Source organism: Branchiostoma floridae, unplaced genomic scaffold (genome assembly GCF_000003815.2).
Source record: "Branchiostoma floridae strain S238N-H82 unplaced genomic scaffold, Bfl_VNyyK Sc7u5tJ_1560, whole genome shotgun sequence".
NCBI lineage: Eukaryota > Metazoa > Chordata > Leptocardii > Amphioxiformes > Branchiostomatidae > Branchiostoma > Branchiostoma floridae.
This window is the reverse complement of record NW_023365758.1, coordinates 269,903-281,905: the sequence shown is the minus strand read 5'-3', so window position 1 is coordinate 281,905 and position 12,003 is coordinate 269,903.

Here is a 12,003-nt window from a genome sequence, read left to right as displayed (position 1 = left end):
TGTTTAATACTTGTTTTAGTAATTAGGATGATAAGTTTGTTTCTTCCTTTTTTTGCCATACATTGTACCGTGTACGATCGTTGCGCAATAAAGTTCTTCTTCATAATAGCATGTACATGTACTTTTGTCGGTAGCGTTGGGAATATTATGGGAGTAATTCCAGTTAAGTTATCAATGAATACCAAATATCAGTTACTCAAGCAATTTGAAATGATTCAACGGTCTAGACCAGTACCGGCTTTGGTCACTGACACTGAGTAGATCAAGTTGGAGAACAAGTTTTCAATGAATTAATTCTTGATAGTCCATTGGGAAACGCTTAAAACTATTTGTACGGTTTCTAAAGCTTGCAGGAAGTAGTTTGTATTCGTGACATCTGAACTTTTCTTTTTCATCAGTAAGACCACCTTATACATAGAACCAAAACATTTCATAGCGGACAAAATGGCCTAATTGTATGACTCATTAAAATTAGGGCAAGTTTGTGAAACTGACGCGAGAGGCAAAGATTACAGGGACATTTTGACGGGACCATGTCTTCTGGTGACTCATAAGGACACGTAAAACTAAACTATGCGATCGTAGTATGTAAACATCCCAAAATGTCCCTGTACGCTCAGAGTCAAACACCGATCGTAATCGTACTGCAAACTGTAATAGATATACCTGTTGATTACATAATTAGCCTTATAACCTGTGACAGTGCAGAGTTTCATCATACTGTAACAATTTTGGAATGTAACAGACGCAGTAATAACGACTTTAACATGTCTATTACGAGGTCTGTAACAATTTAGGGATTATGTTAACAACTGACGGATCTAGACATGTCTAATAAAAGAGAGGGACAAGTCAGCAAATAGGAACGCAGACCGGGTGATTTAGATATAGCTAGCCCCGATTACAGTCTCTGTCTGATGTCGAATGCTCTATTTGTACCGATGTTTCAATGTGATCTATCAATCAATCAATAATGATCAATCAATAACCATCAATCTTAACTGCGCAAAAATTGTAACAGATACAATGTATATGGCAAGTTCTAGGGCGGTATGTGCATAAGACATCAAGACTAATATCTACTCAATAGGTTATAACAATGTAGCAAAGAGTTCAATATAATTAAAGACTAGGTAGTGTTAGCTGACCCTGATAGTAATCTCTGTTTACATCTTAATGTCGTTTTTTTTGCTGATTTCGAGCATTCTATTATCCGCATGTTTCTGTCGGTGTGTTGCGACACAATCTAACAACAACGGAGTGCGGCGTTTACACACCACTTAAAATGACTCGCGCACAAAGGCACGTCCGAGACAACCGGGGAATGTACATCTGTCATTCTGACACTTGACGGACTTTCTGTAAAGCTATAGTTAGTGATTAGCGTCAAGGCGACAGTTTTGGACTTCAGTCGTAGGCCACAGCAAGTAAATTGTATGGATGACATCCTATGCAGAGTGCTAAAATAATGAGATAGCGCGGGGAAAAAACATGATGGGTAAAAAGACAAGATGGCTAAATTTTCGATATAGACGCCATAAACGTCGTAACAAGATTTGAAGTGACATAATGTGGCATCACAACTAACAAGGCTTTCATTCCTGTATGAAAGAAGTGAACTAATAAAAGTTATACTAGTGTGGTAAACTGGTATCACTTGCCAAGCTGGCAACTACAGTCATGGCTTCAATATTGTTGGCACTTAAACAACTATCTAGTAAGTTTCACTTCTGCAACTATAGTCATGGCTACCTTCCTAGTGTCACTTCTACAAGTATGATTATAAGGCTACAACACAACATGTGGTCTATCTGACCATCCCCGAAGAGGAAAAAAGTTCTTTTTTTTCTGAAATCAGAAAATTAATGCGCGACTGATGTCATCCATAAAATGTACTTGCTGCGGCCATACCACGAGGACATGTTAAATGCTACTTTGATGGCGAAGTCGATGTTTTTGGACTTAAGTCTTTTCACGAAGACTTGTTACTAATATAGTTGGTATTTTAATGGAGAAATTTAAATATTTGCAGACGCTCTGTTATTGCGCTTTTTTGTAAACTGTTGTAGTAGCGTTACTAACAGAATCCATGGAGATTTGTATTTATTGTTCTTTAAAGTTGACTACTTGGTAACGTAGGCATATCAGAGGTTTTGGAGGCGCTGTGTTAAGTTATACTTAGTCATCAGTGTCAAATTGCGTATTATGATATTTGTTTACGGCCATTATTAATCTTTACAGTGAACTATTGATGTGATACTTTAAGTATAATACTATAAATCTATGGATATTTGTGGCTCATTTGCCTTGTCTCGAGTGTTCGGTAAGTTGTAGCTACATAGGAACATGTAACTATGTACGTATATTGTGTATTAGCCGTTTATAAATAAGAATAGCAGTTGATCTACCTTTGATTTATCTTCTTTTTTCAATGTTTTTAAGCCATTCTTTTGCTTGTTTTTGATTAGCATTCGGGCATTAATTTTCGATAACGTTACTAATTAATCATTAATTGATGTGTTTGTAGGTGAGGGTGGGGCAAGGCGAAGGTGAGGGTCGTACGTATAGACATTAGTTAGTGTCAGATTAGACATTATGGGCTTCAGACTTGTCACAAAGACACGTGAACTGTTAGTCTAATATCTGCTCGGGGTTCACAACTGTACTGTCCCAAGTTCATGGAGTAGGTATATGATTTTTTTTTAACCTTTATTTAGTCTTGATACATCATTCGGCCTGAGCCGTTTTTCAAGATTTCAAGGGTGGAGGAGGTCAGAGGTCTAAATACCTATGTAACACGTAACGTTATATGTTCATTGAAATGTAGGTCAATTTGTGGTGCCATGTTCAAGTTGAGTAGATGGTACATTCTACCCGGCCGGCCAAACGACCGAGTACAAAATGAAATGACGAGCAAAAGCGTATTGTGAGCCAACAAAAAATACGAAAAACTTCTGAGACCCATAGAGCACGCTATGGAGGCTATGAGTCCATTTCTTTGGCTCGGATTTCAAGTTGAGTAGTTGGCAACAAAAGAATGAAGTACTACACCGGTAATGTTGACGTTGGGTGAACGTTGTGTAAAGTTACGGCCAGCCATCACTGTCAGGTAAAGTTTTCGGTAAACACAAGTCTTGCCGTGAAGGTATGTGGGTTTGGATTGGGGATTGTTATTTTTGGAAACAGGATTTTTCTTTGTAAGTTTCGGTAGTATTGCATCACTCACACGCTGGCAGACTAAAGTTTTAAAAGACTAAACGAATTTCATAGATAAAGAACGAATTTGTCGACATTCTTTGTGTTTTGTTGTAATTTAAATCACACTCCTACATCATGCCCTATATTCCAATCATGAAATTCAGGGTCACACAAATACAAACATAGTGCTCTACCGTCGCCCAGAGGTCACCGTCTAGTGGAAAGGGGCCTTTAATAACGAACGTTCGTTGGAAAACGACTATTACGGAGATGTTGGAGATGTCGGAGATGTTGTTCACTATTTTTAATATACCTTTTCGTATTGTATATATATATGGTTTTATGTTGTAGATTTCAACGTTATTCAGGCTGCTGCTATGTCTGCTATGTTGAAATCAATAAAGGATGATGATGAAAGATTACAACGACGAGAATGAATACTTTTCAAAGCGAACAAACGTTCGGTACAAACGCTCATCTTTGTACATGTGTTAACGTTACCGACAGGGAAACCAGCGGTAGAGACGTGTAAAAATGATGCCAAACACCACAGTTCCGCCCACGAAAGGAGATAACCACATGGTATGAATCCTGTAAACGTCATAGCCGCACAATGTTCAGAATGTTGAGTCATTGTGAGTAGTTCCGGGAGCTCAGGTGTACAGGTGTGTTTTGTAAACTGTCGCCAGTCCTCAGTTGTAGCAGATTACATGTATCAAAGTGTTCCTATTGTCTATCTTTTTGCAGGGTAACTCCAAATGTCGTGGGAAGGTCCCGAATGTTTGGCAGGGGCTTCTGCTTAGTTTAGCGACGTGTGACGTAAGTTTTTATTGTACCACTATAAAACTTGTGCTAAATTTTGACGGTCGAAACAGGAACACCATTCGTTGTTCGATGTTTTCAGCATGATTGTATATGTCTAGCCTATATTGTTTGGGCAAACTACTTCTCTCTTCGTAGCCAGGGACTGAATTGCGAGAAGCATATAACAGGAGGGGATAAATCGCAAGAGCAAAATCAAAGTTTTGTCTAAGTTCATAAGGGATATAAATCTATCTGTATAAGTTAAATGCTTGAAGTATGGAATCATATGTTCTAGCTATCAGCTAGTATTATTTTTAAGGAGTAAGCGTGTTGGTTTGCTGCAAGACGAATCCGATTCAGGCCTCCGATTTAGACCTGAAAGACCCGAAAACTGAAAGCTCAATATCTCCAGAAAGTCGGTAGTTCCGGTGTATCCTAAGCAGGTGTGTTTTGTTCTCACCATTTTCCGCTTACAGAGGAAGTTTGTAGAGAAGCCCTGTCATCAGCTGTGTTGGGGGTATAATTTGTGTGCAAGAGTTCGTTATGTTTGAGTACCGACACGTAACCGAGATGAAATGTACCCCTATCAGCACTCACACCGGACATCAAAACACACATGCTATTGAAAAGAGGTCTGGCAATAGATTTGAAGCCACACAACTTTGGAATTTGCGGGTTTCTGAATTTTTCGGTACCCACACCTGAAACGTGTGTGTATAGAAGACCGGGTGCCTCAAGGTTTGAAAACGAGGAGATTATAAACTGCTGTAGCATGAATCAAAGATATGGAATATGTCGTGTCAAAAAGAATTTAGATTCATTTATTGATTGATTCGAAAAGACAGACAGCCAAGGTTGTCCACGCCGCCTTCGGCTGTCATGTTTATGTTCTTGTCTATAATGGCTCAGAAACGTACAATAAGCGTTTGCATCATCATTGAACAAGCGACAGGACTACGTTCGGCAGGTTAACGAAAAAAAAAGAGTCTAAAATACGTCCAGAACAAGCCGACGACTAACCTCTGCTCGGAGAGTAGTGCACTGAATAGTGCGTGCTCCAATGTGCCGAGATTGCATCTTACGGCATAGCCAACGAGTTCACCAGAACGGTCAAGAGATATTATCTCATAGTTATACACTTACAAACAAACATTAACAGGGCGTCAGGTTCTTTCCCTTGAAAACTCCAACGAGGCCTCCAGGCGAGGGTTTAAAAGCCTATTAATTACGCCGGCTATAGGGTGGACAGTTTGCCAGCGGAGTTCAAATGGCTACCAGTACCATAGGGTTCAACATTGATATAGAACATTTCCACAGACTAGCGACATAGTTTACTCTTCGTTGTCTGTCCCATATGCACTCACCCGCTTTATGTTTGTACACCATCGTTCATTATTGCCCACTTGTAATTAGACTAAGGGCGCAAATTTGCAATCAACTTTTGCTAGCATTCAAACATGGATGAGAGATGAGAGAGTTTCCTGTAATCATTCGTCGCTCGGATGCTTTTCACGACACCTGTGTGTGGGGTCCGGTACGGATGAGAGACGATTACTGTGTTCCTAATTGACAAACGCAAGGACGTCAGTGTGAAAAATGTCCTAATTTTAAAGCCAGAGTGGTACAATCAGCGCCTCGCCCCATTTTAAACATTTAGCCTCTTGTTAAATGCTCTAATGAGCGGCAAAGGGTCCATGGCTTGTCTTCTTTAACTCACTTAATATTAGAATTTAGCCGAAATGAGAATAACAATTTGCCAGAGGAGCCAACCTTAGCGTTTCAGATGTGTAAATTCTACAACTTATTCTTACCGCAGCAGTGTGTATTACTTGATTACATCACCACTGTTAATTTTCTTTTGCATGTTTAAATAGAATAAAACAAAGATGTCTGATGCGGTCCAGTCTGCAGATTGCAAGTGTTGTATGTTTGTATTATCTTAATGGGCATGTTGTATTTATGCTATACATTGTATGATCTACTCGGTTTGATAGAAATTGCACCATAGCTTGTGTGGCCTGTGTCTGTTCCTGCAGTCGGTACCCGACAAAGCACATACAGGTGCTACATAATCACCTGGGCGGACATCACTAACCACAGTACACGCTGCCCGGTCTGGATCGGTCTGAAGCTTCGGGCGGTTCCTGTAATTTGTGACGTCACAAGGACGAAAAAACACAAAAAAGGAACACAAAATGACACGGCTGATAAGGACATCAAAGGCCTTAATGAGCAGGAACTAATCATTATGTCGCTCGCCGCTCAGTACTCTGTTAGAATTAGAACAATTATCTTTATCGCTTTTAATTAAGATTAAAAGTTCGACGGGCTAGTTTTGTGTCAAGCAAAGTGTCAATTTAGCTAACAAGACATATCAAATTTCATAATTCTAGTTTGTTTGTTTATTGGGATCTCCATTAGACTTTACAATTACTTTAGTAATTCGTGTATTCTCTTTTGCGTGTTTGAATGAGCAAGGATGTTATGGACAAACGCAAATGAACACCTCAACAATTAGCCTGATTAAATGTCGCTTATAGCAGCCCACCCAACACCCGGCCAGCCTCCTAGATATAGAGGAGGGGTCAGTTACAGCCATGGACAGCAGAGTTTGTGTCACACAGACTACCATACAATGAAACTGAAAGGAAATCTGTGTTTGTAGAATATTTAAACTATTGGACCAGCAAGACCAAGAAGAACGTCACTTAGACCCCATTCACACTCAGAAAAACGATTCGAATAAAACATGTTATCCGAATAAAACTACCCGATCCGAATAAAACTTAGCAGTATGAACGCTCCCAAATCACTTGGATTTCATCGATTCGAATCCCTCGCGATCCACCTCGGGGAGGTGGGTAAAACTCCGGGAAGTGGATAAAACTGCGCCGCGGGGAGTCCCGATTCGTGCGATTCGGCAGTGTGAACGCGCAAGTGGATAGGATTCCGCTTATTCTGGGGTGTAACGTCATTCATCCGGGAACTTGGGGTCATACTTCGAAACACTACACACTGATTGCTTCGTTTTTCAGCGAGCATTTTCCACCGTATTTTACTTCCAACAACAATAAGGGGAAAGAAAGGGAAATCTTCATCATTCGCCAAGTGGACACCGTAACAAACGAAGCTGCTTTAACATTTCCATCTGGGGGTGGGAGGAGACACAGAAAAAGCTCGGGAAGGTTCATAAAAACAGGGACATAATACTAGTAATATGAAGATATATCCGAAAGAATGGCGGAGCATGGAGTTGAGAAATCCCTCGACCAGTGCAGAAATAAAAAAGTGAAGAATCTCACCGCCAACTATCACAAGACGTAGCGATACATCTTTGAAACGCAACTAATGTTTTATTCAGATAAGACTGAGGGCGCACTAATCGGATTGCTGAAGAGCAGTGTGAACACAATTTTGGATCGGATAGAAAAATTTTTATTCGGATAAATGTTTTATTCGAATCGTTTTTCTGAGATTCTCACTACGAATTTTCTAGCCTTGTATCCAGCCGTAATATAGCTCCCGAGTCTCTTCTGTCCTCTTTGCAATTACGTCTGGCCCCGATTGATTTGAAATCAGTTTGAATTTGAATATCAAATTGCAAAGAGGAGAGAAGAGACTCGGGAGATTATATTACGGCTGGATACCAGGCTACGAATTTTCTACGAAGCTTCTACGGTCTGCAACAAACACAAACACAACCACCGCCGTCTTCCGGGTTACGGTTAGAGCACACGACCACGTGCCGTATCCATGACTGTCTATCAGTAGTCAGGGCGGAGATTGCCTCTGGCTAAGGTTAAGTACCCAACATTTCTGCACGTAAAACACGTATACGGTGAAAATAAGGACAAGAATCCAACATATACAAATTATTGTAAGATTTATACATATGCTGGTCCATTCTAGCTTTTCATGAGAGTTTAGTTATGTAAGAGTATTGCTTGTTTTGCTGGTGTTTGTTGCTTTTTTTAAAAACGAGTTTTGCCAACAGAAGTGAGTGTTGTCTAACTAAACACGGTTCAGCCATATGGTTCGTAGACTGATAACATCTTGTCTATTAAAGGTTATGGAACGGGTGAACAGCTGACATCATATCTAACCCCACCCCCTCCCTCCCGTAAATCCAGGCACAAACGCGGAGATGTCACCATGTCATCATTGTCATTACATTACGAGCACTAAAATACTCTCCAGGGGCCAGTCTTTTGATTAACACATGGATAATATCAATTGACACTACAAAAGTACACTGACTTTTGAATGATAGATAGTTATAGATATACATACAAAATAGTGGATACAAACGGAGTAAAAAACAGGTATATGTAAATATGTTGAACTCAATATATCGTTTACACTAATGATTCCAATATAATACTAGAAAGGCCGACATTTGCTTAAGAGCAAATACAGCATATTTCAGCCACACCCCTTCCCACGCAACATTGGACTGTTCCAAATCACCCCTGCGCAAAAATGGAACATCCTCTTAACAGTGCATTATCCCCCAAAGTGGACTGGTATTGTGAATTGATTCCAGGTAAAAACAGAGCTTGCTTCTATTTTTCAGAAAATGACAATAATCACACCTTCCATTCAGAAATTTTCATCATGACTGAAAATTGTTGAATGACTTCATGTAATGTCATTAAAAATTTTCAGTACGATAACTAGGTGTAACTTTAAAAAAGTATAAGCTCCTTGTGATGTGGGTACATCTATTATTGCAGTGAACTTTTTTTATTCAAGTAGGGCATACGATTTAATAATTATCAAGCAGGTGCAGGTACTGTAGGAGCGTTTGTTTTCTTCAAGCTGTAAAACTGTTAAACTGTTTTACTTTGTATGCAATCAGCCATCGAGCCTATTCTTATTTTAGTTTAACAACTTCCTGCCAGACCCGGAAGATACGATTGAACCTTGTTCGAGGATTTATTTTCGTCTGTCTGGTCAGTCTGTTCATACCCTGGCGCTGAGAGTGTTTTATTGGGCTGAAACTCTGGCAGTTTAAAGTTACTTACAATTTAAATGTTCAAAGTTTATGTCAAACAACAACAGCACTAGGAAATGTGGCCACTATAGACAGGTGGTCACTATAGAGAAAATGCTGATCTATTGACTAGGAGCCATACGTTACACATGATTTCAGTACACTGATCATTAATGATATAAACATTGCACAGGTAAGCCAATTGTTTAGATGTACAATTAAGTTCAAATAATTCTGAAGAGAAATATTGATGAGAAAATAATCATTCTCGCCACTGTCTAACTTATAATTACGTATCAAAACTAAACGCAGATTTTCTAACTAACGCACCTTTCGCCGACTTCATCAAAGGACCGCCGGCTATCAATCAAACACGGCTGTTGATTAGACTTAGAGTTTCAAACATTCATGTGCTGTGTGCCAGTTGACAGCGAACTTCATGCTACGTGATGTTTTACATTGCTTGGACCTTCTTTCCTACAGCGGTGCTTCTACAAAACATTTAGACTGTAACACTGAGTCCCACATGTTTTATAGAATAGAATTTGACGCAGAACAGCGTTTTTTGCTGGGTATTTTTCTTGAAACATGTCCGTGGGAATATCAGCGAGGCGGCAACGTAGGGATATCAGACCGTCAACAAAGGTCGCACGGCGGCTAACGGCACAGCGAAGATACTAGCGCTATAAATAAGCGCTTCAACTAAGGATGGCAACCCGTACAATATTTTTGTATACTGTTGAGCTAAGTAAAGTTTGTTGTTTATGAGGTTTTAGTTGTCTTTGAAGCTTTGACCCGAAATATTTTAAAGTCAAACTGCTGAAGAGAAGTAAGTGACTGCTACGATTATCGTAGATATGGCCCTAAAAAAATGATAAAAGAAGCCTTCTCAATAGTCTAAAATGCAAGAGCTTCCGGGGGGGCTTCGCCCACTTGGGTCCCCCCCACAGTGGCCCTGCCCCTGGACCCCGCCAGGGACATTCAGCGGCCCCCGGATCCCTGTCCGACGCTTTGAAAAAATCCTGGCGAGAAGTCTGTACGGCCTGAGTCTTCAAGTTAACGTATTGTGTGGTCCCGCTTATGAATATCAATTAGCCTTCGCTTTCCTCTTCGCTGATTGGCTGAACCATTAATTGAATTACCTCTTCCTGCCGGCTAGACGCAGGTGCAGATGTCGGCTCTGTGGGGTGAACGTCCGAAAGGTCATGGCATGGAGAACGAAAGAAAACCAATTTCCCCTCAAAAAAGTGCTGTAATTAAGCCTTTTACAGTACTTTATGCCAAAAATTTTACTTGAACCATTTTACCAACTATCTTATGCCTCTCTATACCAAATGTTACTCATACCAGGGTACAGGGGTGCAAAATATACCGTTATAAGACCGTCAACAACAGTCGCACGGAGCTAACAGCGCAGCGAAAATACCATCGCTAGCGTTTCAACTTCGGATAACAAGTTATAAGTACTGTTGAACTCAGTAACGTTAAAGTTTGTTTTTAGTTGCCTTTGACGGTTTGACCTGAAATAGCGCTACGCTAAACTCCTGAAGAGAAGTTAAGTGACTGCTGCGATTATCATAGATATGCCCCTAAGAACTGATACAATATAAAGCCTTCTGAATAGTCTAAAATGCGAGAGCCTTAGGCGGGCTTCGCTCCCCCTGGCGGGAACACTGCTATATACGGGATCATGAGGCCCCGCTTATGAATATTAATTAGCCTTTGGCCTCCTCTTCGCTGATTGGCTAGGTCTTTATTCAATTAACTCTCCGGCTGACGCGCACAGGTGTGGCTCTGTGCGGGGTCACGGAAGGTCACGTCAGGAGGCCAAAAGAAAACAAATCTTCCCTCAGAAAAGTGCCAAAATTAATCGTTTTAAAGTTGTTTATGTCAAAAATTTTACTTGAATCTTGTTACCAAGTATCTAATGCCTATCTATACCAAATTTCAGGTCATTTAATTGTAATACCAGGGTACAGGAGCCAAAAGTGTCCTTTTTTGGTCAAAAATTGGCCAAAAATCGCAAAAATAAGCATTTTGTTGTACTGTACACCAAAAGTGTTATTGAATTTATATGAAGGGATTATCAAGGCACATCTGTGTCAAATTTCAGCTCATTCGGTTGCAATACCAAGGTACAGGAGCCAAAAGTGTCCTTTTTTGGTCAAAAATTGGTCAAAAAATCGCAAAAATAAGCACTTTGTTGTACTGTACACCAAAAGTGTTATTGAATTTATATGGGGGCATTATCAAGGCACATCTCTGTCAAATTTCAGCTCATTTGGTTGTAATACCAGGGTACAGGGGCCAAAAGTGTCCTTTTTTGGTCAAAAATTGGTCAAAAAATCGCAAAAATAAGCATTTTGTTGTACTGTACACCAAAAGTGTTATCGAATTTATATGAGGGCATTATCAAGGCACATCTCTGTCAAATTTCAGCTCATTTGGTTGTAATACCAGGGTACAGGGGCCAAAATATACAGTTTTGGTCTAAAATTGACCAAAAAATCTCAATAAAATCATTTTAGAGGCAGATATGAAAAAACTGAGAAAACAGCATCAAGGTATTGGCCCATTCTACCCCTGTGCCAAATTTCAGGTCATTCGGTCCAGGAACGGCGGAGATGAATCACTTTGAAGATTTGACAGGAGAAAGAAAGAAAGAAAGAAACATTACGAATACAATATATTTCACCATACTATGTATGGCTGAAATATAATAAGAAGTTAATTAGCAACTTACAAGGTGTAATTTATAAGGTCTTTCTTTGATGTACACCTATTTGTACACAGTAAGCCATCGGGCATTCGGTTTGCAATAAAGATAGATATCTTTGTACACAGTAAGTGCTTCCCCTCCTAGAATGTAATATGATTTATCTATAGGATGTGATGGACTCAAGCTCAAGTCCCGTTTTCTTTCGGAAGCCCCTCCAGCGGGGCATATAATGGAAAAGATTACAATCTTCCCCCGCTGACCTCTGCTTGGAGAGTAGATAAGATCTCAT